General features: G+C 42.8%; 1 pseudogene; it reads left to right on the top strand.

Annotated features, from left to right (window-relative positions):
- LOC139000464 (testis-specific Y-encoded protein 9-like) overlaps positions 1-8,949 on the top strand; it is a 34,717-nt pseudogene extending 25,768 nt beyond the window's left edge.
- Positions 8,950-13,126: the final 4,177 nt, after the last annotated feature.

Here is a 13,126-nt window from a genome sequence, read left to right as displayed (position 1 = left end):
CTGTTTTCTCCGCCCGCCCGCCCCACGCCCCGCAATGATCGAGGACCCGCCAGCCAGTAAGCTGCCCACAGCCCCTTCCCCTGGCCTTCATCTTCCCCCATCTGATCCCCCACTCCTTCCAGGTGGAGCCAGACAGCCAAACAACTGCATCCCCTCCCCCTGGCCAACCCGGAGATTGGGATGTGCAGGCCGGACACCAACCATGCACAAATTTGTACACTGGGTCTCCAGTATTATTATTTTAAAATTGTTTTTCTTGGAATATTATTGCTTATCACATGTAAAATTATTACATTTAAAATAGTTTTTCTGGAAATATTAACAGTTATTCAATGTAACATTATGATGCTGAAATCATTTTTCTTAAAATATTAAAAAAATAAATATAAAAAGGAGGGACATCGTATCAACATGGATTAAAAGGAATGCATTCCTCACTCTGGTGTTACTTCTTACCTCACTAATTAGAAGCTGAAGAATTATTTCCTAACTATGAAACAATAAGATAGTGTTCAGTACAGATGCCCATCCACTACTCACTTTCCACTTGGCTTCCTGAAATTAAAGTGCAGCATTCCTTTTAAAACAGCTCATTACTGTAATCCACGAGAGGCTGTAGCCTTTACCTTGACTTCCCATCCCAGTAGTGCTTTGCCTTGGAACAGAATGGGCAGGTCTTGTAGGTGGAGGATCAAAACTTCTTGAAGATGGAGCCCTTTTCAGTGGAAGGGAACCCACCTGTGGAGCCACTTCTGTCAAGATTAATTGTATGTCTGCCATCCTCTGTGTCATAAATAACATCATTCTACTTGAGTAGGGTCACCATTTGTTAAATGGTCAAGTCTGGTTATTGTGTATAAATCTTTACCAAACAGGATCATGGTCATAAGCATGCTGGTTAGCCCAAAATGATAAAATTCTATCTTTACATGTCTTCAGTACAGTGCTCAGAGTTATTGAAAATCAGTTTGGATAACCGAGAAAGAACTGAAGCATATATACGTGTCAAAAACGTGCCAAAAAAAACCAAAACAAAACACACACACACACACACACACACACACACACACACACACACAACCACACACACACACACACCGGAATTTGAATGCAGAGAAGCCAGATATAGTAAGTGAAAGAAGTTATTTTAAAGATACAAGAAAACCGTCTCAACTAGTCTTCAAATTAGTTTCATCTCAATAAAAGCTCTTTAAATGTGTGATGTCATAGTTAAAAATTAAGATATAAAAAGTCAAAACATGATGCATCACAAAAAAGTGTTATTTAACGAATGTTAGCATATAACTAGTAGCCCGGTGCATGAAATTTGTGAACTGGGGTATGGGGGAAAGGTGCCTCAGTCTGGCCTTCACCCTCTCCAATCTGAGACCCCTCAGGGAATGTCCAACTACCTGTTTGTGCCCAATGTTTTAACAGATAACAGCTCCATTGTTGTTTCTTTCTCATGCTTAAAACCATTGGAATTAGTAGGTATTCAAAGTGTGTCTACATCTTTGGGGGACACACTGTATATCTCTAGTTAGCGGTGAAAGAAACCAACAGCAGATTTGGAACCCCCAGGCAGGGAACCTTGCTCACTCCCCACATGTCTCCCACTTCACTTTCCACCTTCATGGCCAGCAGGAGAATCAATGTTTTCTCTCATTAATTCAGAAAAGCACATCCTGTCACCTGCTGCCTGGCAGGAGTGCGCTAAGCCCCAAGCAAGTGAGGCTCAGTCAGGACAGCCTTTGCTCATGGGTGCTGGCACCAAAAGTGCACATTCCTTCTCTACAGTCGCCCCAACTATCCCACTGTTCCACTTTGAGGACGGAATTCCTCTCCGCCTCTGGGTTCTTGATCTTGAACACTGATCTAAGGCACCTCAGCGAGGGCTGCCTGTGCCCACCAGGTGTGTCTGTCTGCACCTGCTCCTGCCTCAGCACCTGCATTAACCCCCCAAAGGTGATCCCTTAGCTGCACTGGCCTCCATGGGAACAGGGCATCAACACTCCGCCCTCTCACTGTGATCTCACAGGCGCCCACTCTAAGCAGCCAGAACATCCAGACACTCTTCAAAGGACGTGAGCGCATCAGAGGGGATTGTGCACATCCTGTGGGGTGTTCGGCATGTGGGGTTGATAGAAGTGCGGTGGGGAGAGGTGGGGGGAACTTGTTCACACCTTGGTTTGCAACTGTTGCAGGTGCGGAAGGGTGACAGTGTGCTGGGGGATGTTCGCATGCCAGGGGGTAGGTGCACACTGGAGGCCTCTGGCTTTGCAGATCCACAAACCCCCGTGGTGCGGCCAGGAGGACGTCAGTCTGGCCTGCCACGGTGGCTGTCCCTGCGATCCTGCACCTTCTGGGCCAGGAGGTGGATCTTGCGCAGCCACTCCTGGGCGCTGATGGCCTGCAGGCGCTACTTCAGCTCAGCCTGCATGCTCCACTTGGTGCGCTCACAGCTGTCACCACCACCATGTGGGAGTACAGGCTGCCCTCCTCCGGCCTGCCTCCCCTATCCAGAGGCTCTCTGCACTGCTCACCTGTCCAGAGTGACTGGGCCTGGGCGGAAGCCAAGCGTCCTGCCCTGCCTAACCCCTGTCGATCCGCCCCTGTCCAAGCTGCCTCCCCTCCCAGCAGGGTCACAGATCCCTGTCTTGGTCCCATGGACAGCCTCAAGCACTGCCCCTCGCCCGGCAAGGTCACAGATCCATGTCTTGGTCCCATGGGCAGCCTCAAGCACTGCCCCCTGCCCATCAGGGTCACAGATCCGTGTCTTGGTCCTGTGGACAGCCTCAAGCACTGCCCCCCACCCAGCAGGGTCACGGATCCGGGTCCCGGGACCGCAGACAGCCTCAAGTACTGCCCCCAGCCCGCCAGGACATGGATCCGGGTTCCAGACCGTGGAGAGCATCAAGTGCTCCCCGCTGCCCGACAGGTTATGAATTCGGGTCCGGACCACAGAAAGCCTCAAGCACTGCCCCCCGCCCGCCAGGTCACGGATCTGGGTCCTGGACTGCGGACAGCCTCAAGCACTGCCCCCCACCCAGCAGGGTCAAAGATCCGGGTCCCAGACCGCAGACAGCCTTGCCCAATGCCACTCGCCTTCAGCATGCAAATTAGCCGCCATCTTGTTGCTTCAGAGTGGGGCTCCCCACTAAGGTGCCTGGCCAGTCTGGGTGAGGGGATGATGGCTGTTTGCAGCTGGTCACAACCCCTTCAGGGGTGACGGGCAAGTGTGGCTGAGGGGATGATGGCTGTTTTCAGGCTGGTGGGCAACTGAGGCTCCCAACCTCTCCTTTTTTTCTTATTCTGGGATTTATTTACCATCTATGGCTGTCACTGGAGCTGAGAGCCGGTTTTAGCTCTGAGGCTCGACTCCAGCTATGAGACCTCCGCTGCTGAAAGCAGGGATCTCGGTTTGTTTGGGTTCTATACTTGTAACACTGTTGCCATCTTGCTGGTTGAAGCCTGGCTGACTGAAAGCAGGTTTCTTGTGAATGTTTACCTTCTATATTTGCAACAATGTTTCTAAGAGTTGCAGCTCAGAGGCCGGCAGCAGCAGGCGGGGAACCTTGGCTTCCTCTGTCACTGGAGCAAGCAAGAATCCTGTTCACTTCAGTGCCTGGCTGCCGGCCACCATCTTGGTTGGCAGTTAATTTGCATATCTCCCTGATTAGCCAAAGGGAAGCGTTCGGGGCCACGGTCAATTTGCATCTTTCTCTGTTATTACATAGGATTCCTACAGTTCATTTATAAAATAATTCTTTGATCAGAATACTATACTCTATGTTAATAGTATATAAAGGAAACATGTTGAATAATACATAATTAAAAATCACTGTTTTCATTTTTAAATAGAAAATAGGCTTATCTTCTAATTCTGTAATTTTTCCTGGAAAGAAGAACTATGAGCATCCTCATATGTGGCAAAATATGAACTGGCAAACTCTTCTCCAAATCACCTAGGTGGGAAAAACAGGAACATTCACCTTCATCTTGCACAAACTCTGCAAGAACACTTTAGGAAATTTTCCGTGAAATGTCACACACCTAATTATCACAAATGGACACTAAATCTTTGAAACTGGGAAAACGGGTTAATATGAAACCAACTTTTCCTGCTACAGATATATTGAAATGAATGTACCTTCCTTTCATAGTCAGTAAAATAAGTAAATAGATAATTAAAAGACAACTTCCCTGAAAATAGCTCATCAACATATTTATTCATGTTTCATATTCCTCATATACAAGAAAGAAAGAAAGAAAGAAAGAAAGAAAGAAAGAAAGAAAGAAAGAGAGAAAGAAAGAAAGGAGGATGAAATTGGAGAATCATTGGTTTTTAGCCTTTGCCTGAGTCAGAGACCACTTGGTGAATCTATTTAATACCATAGATATTTCTCTTATGTAGTTTCCAAATGGAAAGTTCTCTACACCAAACGTAGGTACAAGATCACCTTATCAAAATAATAATAGAGATTATTATTTTACACAGTACAGTGTTGCACATTCCTATAGTAAAAACGATTATTTCAAATCCAATTCTAAATAATGAAGTGTGTGTCCTTGAAGTTTATATAGTTAGACTAACTTTTATTTCAGTGGGTATTTTCCAAGGTGAACTGATGTCCTTTTTTCAGACGAAAGAACTGCACTTTCAGAACAAATTCTTAGTACTTCAATAAGTATGAATCTTCACTTTAAACCTACATAACTTCTTGTTCCCAAAGTGTAACATTCTAACATAAGATCAATACAATTGAATTCTTCAGAGAACTGTTGAAGTGACTAGAGGCAAACAGTAATGCAAAAATAGACTGAATTTAGCTTGAGGTTTAAATCCTATCCCTGTAAGGTCATTAGGAATGTTTCACACATTACATATTGCATTCATTATTATAAGTGCTATACCTCTTTAGCAATTACAAATCATATTGATCATCAGTATACATTCTCAATCAAATGAATGGTACCATTCCTTTTGCTTTGAAAGATATGGATGAAATTGAGGTGTATCTCTTCATTCAATGTTACCATTTTCACATCAATAATGATTTCATGCTCATATCTTTATTTTTAATTATTTAAAAACATTTGAGTTACTGACAGTTTCTGCACTTTTTATTGAATTTATAGGAGTTAATATGATCACATAGGCTTCAGGTACAGATACAGATACCTCATTTGTATATTGTATTATGTGTTTACCTAAGTCAGATCTCTTACCATCCACAGATTCTAAAACATTACCTAAGTGTTTTCCATCTGAGGGATGTGCTTTTGCTTCTCTCACTTCCTCCTCTTCCACTTCTCAGATTTCTTACATCACCTCTATTTCTTGATGGAAGTGGTGCCCTCTGTCCACACCCACTTTGAAAAGATGGTTTCTTGGTGTAGTCTACTTTAATTGTTATTCCATTCACAGACTAAAATGGGTACACATCATATCAACACTACATAACATTTAACCTGAACAAATAACTGTTTGAAACCTACCAATTACTGCAATCAAAATCAAGATCCACCTCAAATTCTTCCCCCAAACCAAGCATTTCCTTCAAAAATGATAGAGTCCTTTTTCTTTGTAATTTTATGAAACACTTCATTATTAACAATATTCCATTGAGCTATTCAACACAGAACCATATATGTTGGTTAATAAAAGTCCTCCAAAGACCTCTAGTCATAAGGACTAAAATGTCTCACATTCCAGGAGAAAACACATACCTTCCATTGTTGTTTTTTAATGGGCTTATTCTTGGTTTTCTGGAGAGAGAGAAAGGGAGAGGGATAGAGAGATGGAAACATAGATGGAAGAGAAATATTTTGATCAGCTGCTTCCTTTAATGTCTCATACTGGCGAACCAGCCAGCACCCTAGGCATGTGTCCTGACCAGGAATAGGTGACGAGACATCTTGGTTCACAATTCTATCCTCAGCCATTGAGAAATATTGACTGGGCAATGTGGATTACTTTTTAGAATGTGTCTGTTACTTCACTTATGTTTTGACAACATCAATTTCATTATTTTTCAGTGCACCAGGCTTACATAAACTATTTATTTTTAAAACAATTATTCATTCAAAATGATTAGGTAATTTATTCCTTCTCTACCACATCTCAGAATTCTTACTTAAATTATTTCTTCAGTTAAAATGACAGAAAAAAAGTCCAGTATGACTGAAACTCTGTATTTACATAGTTATGATTGGTTTATCCATTCTATTTTTAATAAGCCCCTTACACAATCTTTAGTATTATGTAACTACACTGTTTTATGTTAAATATGGTTCTAAGAAAACAAGCCATCTTGCAGGGGAGAGCTGCTATGACTAGGAACCCAGCCTCACCTCCACCCAGATCAGCCTCAGACATCACCTGAGATCCTAGGGGCACTCTGGCCAAAGACCTTCTTATGGCAGCAGCAGACCCACAGACACCACGACTCCACGACTCCACCGCAACGGCCTCCTGTGAGTCTTGGAGTGCACAATTGAATGGCCGGTCCACTCTGCGGCCATTGACCCCTCGTGCCCTGGCACCTGGGTTCTGCAGTGATAGCTAAAATGGGGAGAAAAACAACCCCCAAAGGAGAAAAAAGGAGGACCTGCCAGAAGAGGAACTAATTAAATGGAGGCATACAATATGTTCAAAAAGGAATTCAGAATAAGGGTCATACAGTTCATGCACCAGATGCATGGGAAATCCACAACTTATGTAAGAATCAAGGAAAAATGAAAAAAATTGATAATAACTACAATGAAAAATACGATGGAAGGTTTCAATAGTAGACTAGCAGGAGCAAAGGATTGAATCAGTGACTTAGGAGACAGGGCAGATTAACACACCCTGAACAACACCATTTGAACAGCAATTGGAGAGGAAAAATAGAAAGCCAGTGGATATCCTAAGGGAGATTGGGGACAACATGAAACAAAGTAATATATGTATAATAATGGTGTCAGAAGGTCAAGATGAGGAACAAGGATTAGGAAACATATTAGAAGAAATAATGACAAAAACTTCCTGATCTTGGGAAGAAAAAGTCACACAAGCACAGACAGTACCGAACAAGATGCACCCAATAAGACCTATACCAAGTCACATTGTAATTATAATGGCAAACAATAACCACACAAACAATTTTAAAGGCTGCAAGAGAGAGAGACAGAATTACCTACAAAGGCTCTCCTGTTAGATTATCAAATGATTTTCAAATGATTGTTAACAGAAACAAATCAGGCCAGAAGGGAATGAAAGGAAATATACAAAGTGATGCGAAACAAGGGAACAAATCCAAGAATACTTATCCAGCAAGGCTATCATTCAAAACTATAGGGGAATTCAGTATCTTCACAGGAAAAAAATAATCTAAGGGAGTGTTTCACTACTAAGCCATCAATGCAAGAAATACTAAAGGGACTGTTTTAAAAAGAAGGAATAGAAGAGACAGAAGAAACACAGGCATAACGAAAAAAAGTGGCAACACATCAGGACCTATCAAAATAACCTTAAACCTAAATGGACGAAACACTCCATTCAAAAGATATAGGATGGCTAAAATTATAATAAAACAAACCCATATGTATGCTGTCTACGAGAGACCCACCTCAGAATAAGGGAATCACAGGGACTGAAAGTGGAAGGAGAGAAAACATTTTTCAGGCAAAGCGGGGGGTGGGGAGAAACTAGGGGAGCAATAATTATATTTGAAAAAATAAATCTCAAGAAGCCAAGATGGTGGTGGGCGTCCCAGGGCTTGTCCTGGAGCAAATGGAGTGAGCAGCTGAAACTAATAACACCCACCCTGAACTGGCGAAGTACACTCAGCTGGTGAGACAGTTTGCAGCCAGGAAGGGCCGAGTTCCTCTGTAAGGTAAAAACCAGGGATCTGGGCAGGAAAGTTTGACAGACCTCTGAGCCCACAGGTGCAGAGGGAGACCACGGGGCACACAGCCACGACTCTTGGGACAGGCACAGCCCCTGACTGTGGAAAGGACATCCAGGGGACTGTTGGTGCAGGGGGTTAGAGATCTGGTTTCCGTAATTACAGAGAACTGAGCCTAAAAGGGGCAGCCTGAAGCGCTGACTAGGCCATGCAGTGCTGGTAAGAGAGGAGCTTACAGAGACTCAGCCTTCCCCGTTTCTGTGGCTGGCATTTGTTGATTGTTTTCGCTGAACCCTGTTCAGAGGACATTTTGGATACAGACACTCACCTGTGCTGAAGAGGGGGAGCAGGTGCGGAGGAGTGGAATCTGGGGAGAGGCTGGGGAGAGAAGGGGGGGCAGGAGAAGTGGCAATAAATTGAGTGCTGAGTCACCCATGAGCACAGGACTTGGGCAGCCATTTTCTCCTGAGGTTATAATTCCTCCCTCCAGGCTCCAGGCAAGGAATACATCCACACCCAGATTCCACCCTGAATGAGGTGAAGGCTTAAAATAATCTGATTAGTCCCTGGGAGTTAACAGGGTTTGGCCTATAGAATGGCTTTCTGTCCCAGCAATGACAACAACAGCAACAACAACAAAAAGCACAGACATTGCTGAAAACTGGGATCTTAAACCAGCCAAAGGAATGACATTTCAATTATTCATTTTTATGTATTATTATTTTGTTAGCTTTTTTCTTTTTTCTTTTTGCTTAGTTCCCCCCCCCCGCCCCCCCACTTTCTTTTTGTTTGTTCCTTTATTTCCTACTTTTTTTCACAGCATTTTTTCAACCAAGTGAGCAGCAGACACGTGAGCGGCGCACACTTGTCCCGGGAACATCAGCCCCATGTACAGCCTGCCTCGAGCCTAAGAGCAGCAGCCTCATGTGGCCTACCCCTGTCCAAGGTGCAGCAGCTGTGTGAGTGGCCTGCTTCCCTGTCCAAGGAGCCACAATCACGCAAGCAATCTGACCTGTCCAAGGAGGAGCAGCCTCACGAGCAGTCGTCCTACGACTGAGGAGCGGCAGCTCTGCGCAGCCTGCCCCCATCTGAGGAGCAGCAACTGTGAACACCCTGCACTAGTCCAAGGAGCAGCAGCTGCACAAGCATCTTGCCCTTGTCCAAGCAGCAGCAGCCGCACAAGGACCCTGCCCAATCTGAGGAACAGAAGTTGTGTGAGCAGCCCACACCCATCTGAGGAGCAGCAGTTCTGTGAGCAGCCTAGCCTCATTCCAGGAGCTGCAGCAGCCCATACCAGACTGAGAAGGAGCAGCTGAACGAGCAGACCGCCCACGTCCGAGGATCGGCAGCCCTGTGCAGCATGCACCAGTCTGAGGAGCAGAGCCAGAACAGCCTGCACCTGTCCAGTGAGCTGCAGATGGGAGGGTGGCACGTCCATGTCTGAGGAGGAGCAGCCACGCGTGCAGCTCACTGCTGTCCAAAGAGCAGCAGCCTCGCAAGCAGCCGACCCCCTCCTTAGGAGCAGCAGACTTGCAATCAACCTGTCCAAGTCCTAGGAGCAGTAGCCCCACAAAGAGTCCACCACATCAGAGGAACAACAGGAGCATGCAGCCAGCCCCCATCCAAGGATCAGCAGCCTCCTGATCACCACACCCTCTGTCTGAGGAAGAGCAGCTGTGTGTGAAGCCTCCCCCCACCAGCCAGAGGAGCCACCACAGCTGTGAACAGCACCCACCAGTGGAGCAGCTGAGAACAGAGGAGCAGCTGCTACCACAACCGCCCAAGGAGGAACCACAGCCCGAGGAGCCACTGCTACCCATGGAGCAGCCCCTGAATGACTCAACATCTAGATATGTTGGTGAGATCAAACATGGGTAGACAAAGAAACCCCCATAGGAAACAACAGGAGGAGTTGCCAAAATAGTAGCTAATTGAAACTGAGGCATGCAGCATGACAAAAAAAGAATTCAGATTAAGGGTCCTAGAATGCACAAACCAGATGGAGGAAAAAATCAACAACTTATTCAAGAATCAAAAAGAAACGGATGAAAAAAATCAATAAATTATGTAAGAACCAAGAAGAAATGAAGAGTGATATAGCTACAATTAAAAACACCATTGAAAGTTTCAACAGTAGACTAGGAGAAGCGGAGGACCGAAATAGCGAATTAGAAGACAGGGAATGAAAACACACCCAAATTGAACTACAATTGGTGAAAAAAAATTAAAAGACAGAAAGAGAGCCTAAGGGAGCTTTGGCTCACCGTGAAATGAAACAACGTACGAATAATAGGGATGCCAGGACAACAGAAAGAGGAACAAGGGTTAGAAAACCTATTGGAAGATATAATGTCAGAAAACTTCCCCGAGATGGGGAAGTATAAAGTCACACAAGCACAGAGAGTCCCAATCAATGTGAACCCAAAACACCCACACCAAGACTCATCATAATCACCATTTCAAATGTTCGGGACAAAGAGAGAACCTTAAAGGCTGCAAAGGAGAGACGGAAAGTTACATACAAGGGATCTCCCATTAGATTATCAAATGATTTGTCAACAGAAACACATCAGGCCAGAAATGAATGGATGGAAATTTACAAAGTGATGCAAAGCAAAGGACTGAATCCAAGAATACTCTATCCAACAAGGCTATCATTCAAAATTGACGGTGAAATAAGGAGCTTCACAGACAGATAAAAGGCTAAGTGCGTTTATAACTACCAAGCCAGCAATGTAAGAAATGCTAAAAAGACTGGTATAAAAGAAAGAAAGAAAAAGCTAAGACAGAAAACAGGCAGAAAAAATAGAAATGGCTTCAAACAAGTACCTTTCAATAATAACTTTAAATGTAAATTGAATAAATGCTCCAATCAAAAGACATCAAGAGGCTGAATGGATAAAAAACCATGACCCGTATATTTGTTGTCTACAAAAGACCCACCTCAGAAAAGGGACTCACACAGACTGAAAGTAAAGGGATGGAAAAAGATCTTTCAGGCAAATGGAAATGAAAAAAAAAAAAAAAAAAAAAAAAAACAAGCTGGGGTAACAATACTTATATCAGACGAAATAGATCTCAAAATGAAGGCCATAACAAGAGATAAGGAAGTCCAATTCATAATACTAAAGGGATCAATACAAGAGGATATAACCCTGATAAACATAAATGCACCCAATGCAGGAGCACCCAAATACTTAAAAAAAAAATCTCCTGCTAGATTTCAAGGGAAAGATCGACAACAATAAAATCATAGTAGGGGACTTTAATATGCCACTGACATCACTGGATAAATCCTCTAGACAAAAAATTGGCAAAGAAACAGCAATCCTAAATGACTCACTAGATCAGGTGGACTTAGGTGACATCTTCAGAACATTTCACCCCAAAGCCAAGGAATATACGTTCTTCTCAAGTGTTCATTTGACATTTTCAAATATAGAGCACATATTGGGTCACAAACAAAGTCTCCCCAAATTCAAGAAGATTGAAATCATACCAAGCATCTTCTCAGACCACAATGGCATAATGTTAGAAATAAACTACAATAAAAACAACCCAAAATTCTCAAACACCTGGAAGCTGAATAGCACATTATTAAATATTGATTGGTTTACCAATGAGATCAAAGAAGAAATTAAAAATATCCTGGGAATTAAGGACAATGAAAACACAACAATCAAAAACCTATGGGACACAATGGAAGCAGTTCCAAGAGGGAAGTTTATATAGTTCTACAGTCCTATCTCAAAAAACAAGAAAAAATGGTAGTAAATCATGTAACTCTACATCTCAAAGGACTAGAAAGAGAGCAACAAGAAAAGGCCAGAGTGAGCAGAAGGAAGGAGATAATAAAGAGTAGAGCAGAAATAAATGACATAGAGAACAAAAAACAATACATAAAATCAATGAAACCAAGAGCTGGTTCTTTGAAAGGATAAACAAGATTGATGAACCTCTTGCCAGGCTCACCAAGAAGCAAAGTGAGAGGACCCAAATAAAGAAAATCAGAACTGATAGGGGCAAAATGACAACAGACACCACAGAAATGCAAATGAATGTTAAAAAATATATAGAGAACTCTACTCCAACAAACTAGTCAACCTGGAGGGAATGGACACGTTCCTAGAAAAATACAGCATTACAAAACTCAATCAGGAAGAATCTAAACATCTCAAAAGGCCAATAACTATGGAAGAAATTGAAGCAGTCATCAAAAAGCTTCCAGAACACAAAAGCCCAGGACCAGACAGCTTCACAGTGGAGTTTTACCAAACATTCAAGGAAGAACTAAAACCTATCCTGCTCAGACTATTCAAAAAAATTCAAGATTTAGGAACACTTCCAAACTCATTCTATGAAGCCAGCATCACCCTAATATAAAACCAGGTAAAGACAACACAATGAAAGAGAATTACAGGCCAATATCCCTCATGAATATAGATGCCAAAATCCTCAACAAAATGTTAGCAAAATATCAGATCCAGCAGTACATCAGAAAGATTATACAGCATGACCAAGTAGGATTTATCTCAGGGATGCAAGGATGGTACAATATTCACAAATCAATAAATGTGATACATCCCATAAACAAATTGAAAGAAAAAAAAACACATAGTCATATCAATTGATGCAGAAAAAGCATTTGACAAAATCCAACACGCATTCTTGATAAAAACTCTCAGCAAGGTGGGAATAGAAGGATCATACCTCAACATAATAAAAACCATATATGACGAACCCACAGACAATATCATACTCAATCAACAAAAACTAACAGCATTTCCCCTAAGAACAGGAACAAGACAGGGATGCCCACTCTCACCACTCCTGTTCCACATAGGACTGGAAGTATCAGTCATTGCAATTAGAGAAGAAGACGAAATAAAAGGCATCAAAATTGGAAAAGAAGAAGTAAAACTGTCCTTATTCGCAGAAGACATGATATTATACATAAAAAACCCTAAAGTTTCCATCAAAAAACTATAAGACTTAATAAATGAATTTGGCAATGTAGCAGGATACTAAATTAATGCCAAGAAATCTATGGCATTTCTAAGCACCAATAGTGAACTTACAGAAAGGGAGACTAAAAAAAAATCCCATTTACCATCACACAAAAAAATTAATACCTAGGAATAAACTTAACTAAGGAGGTAAAAGACCTACTCAGAAAACTACAGGACGTTGAAAAATGAGATAGAGGAAGACATAAACAGGTGGAAGAACATACC

Source organism: Myotis yumanensis, unplaced genomic scaffold (genome assembly GCF_028538775.1).
Source record: "Myotis yumanensis isolate MYYU_CA2020_CCGP unplaced genomic scaffold, mMyoYum1.0.hap1 SCAF_24, whole genome shotgun sequence".
NCBI classification, from domain to species: domain Eukaryota; kingdom Metazoa; phylum Chordata; class Mammalia; order Chiroptera; family Vespertilionidae; genus Myotis; species Myotis yumanensis.
This window is presented reverse-complemented; position numbering and strand designations above follow the sequence as displayed.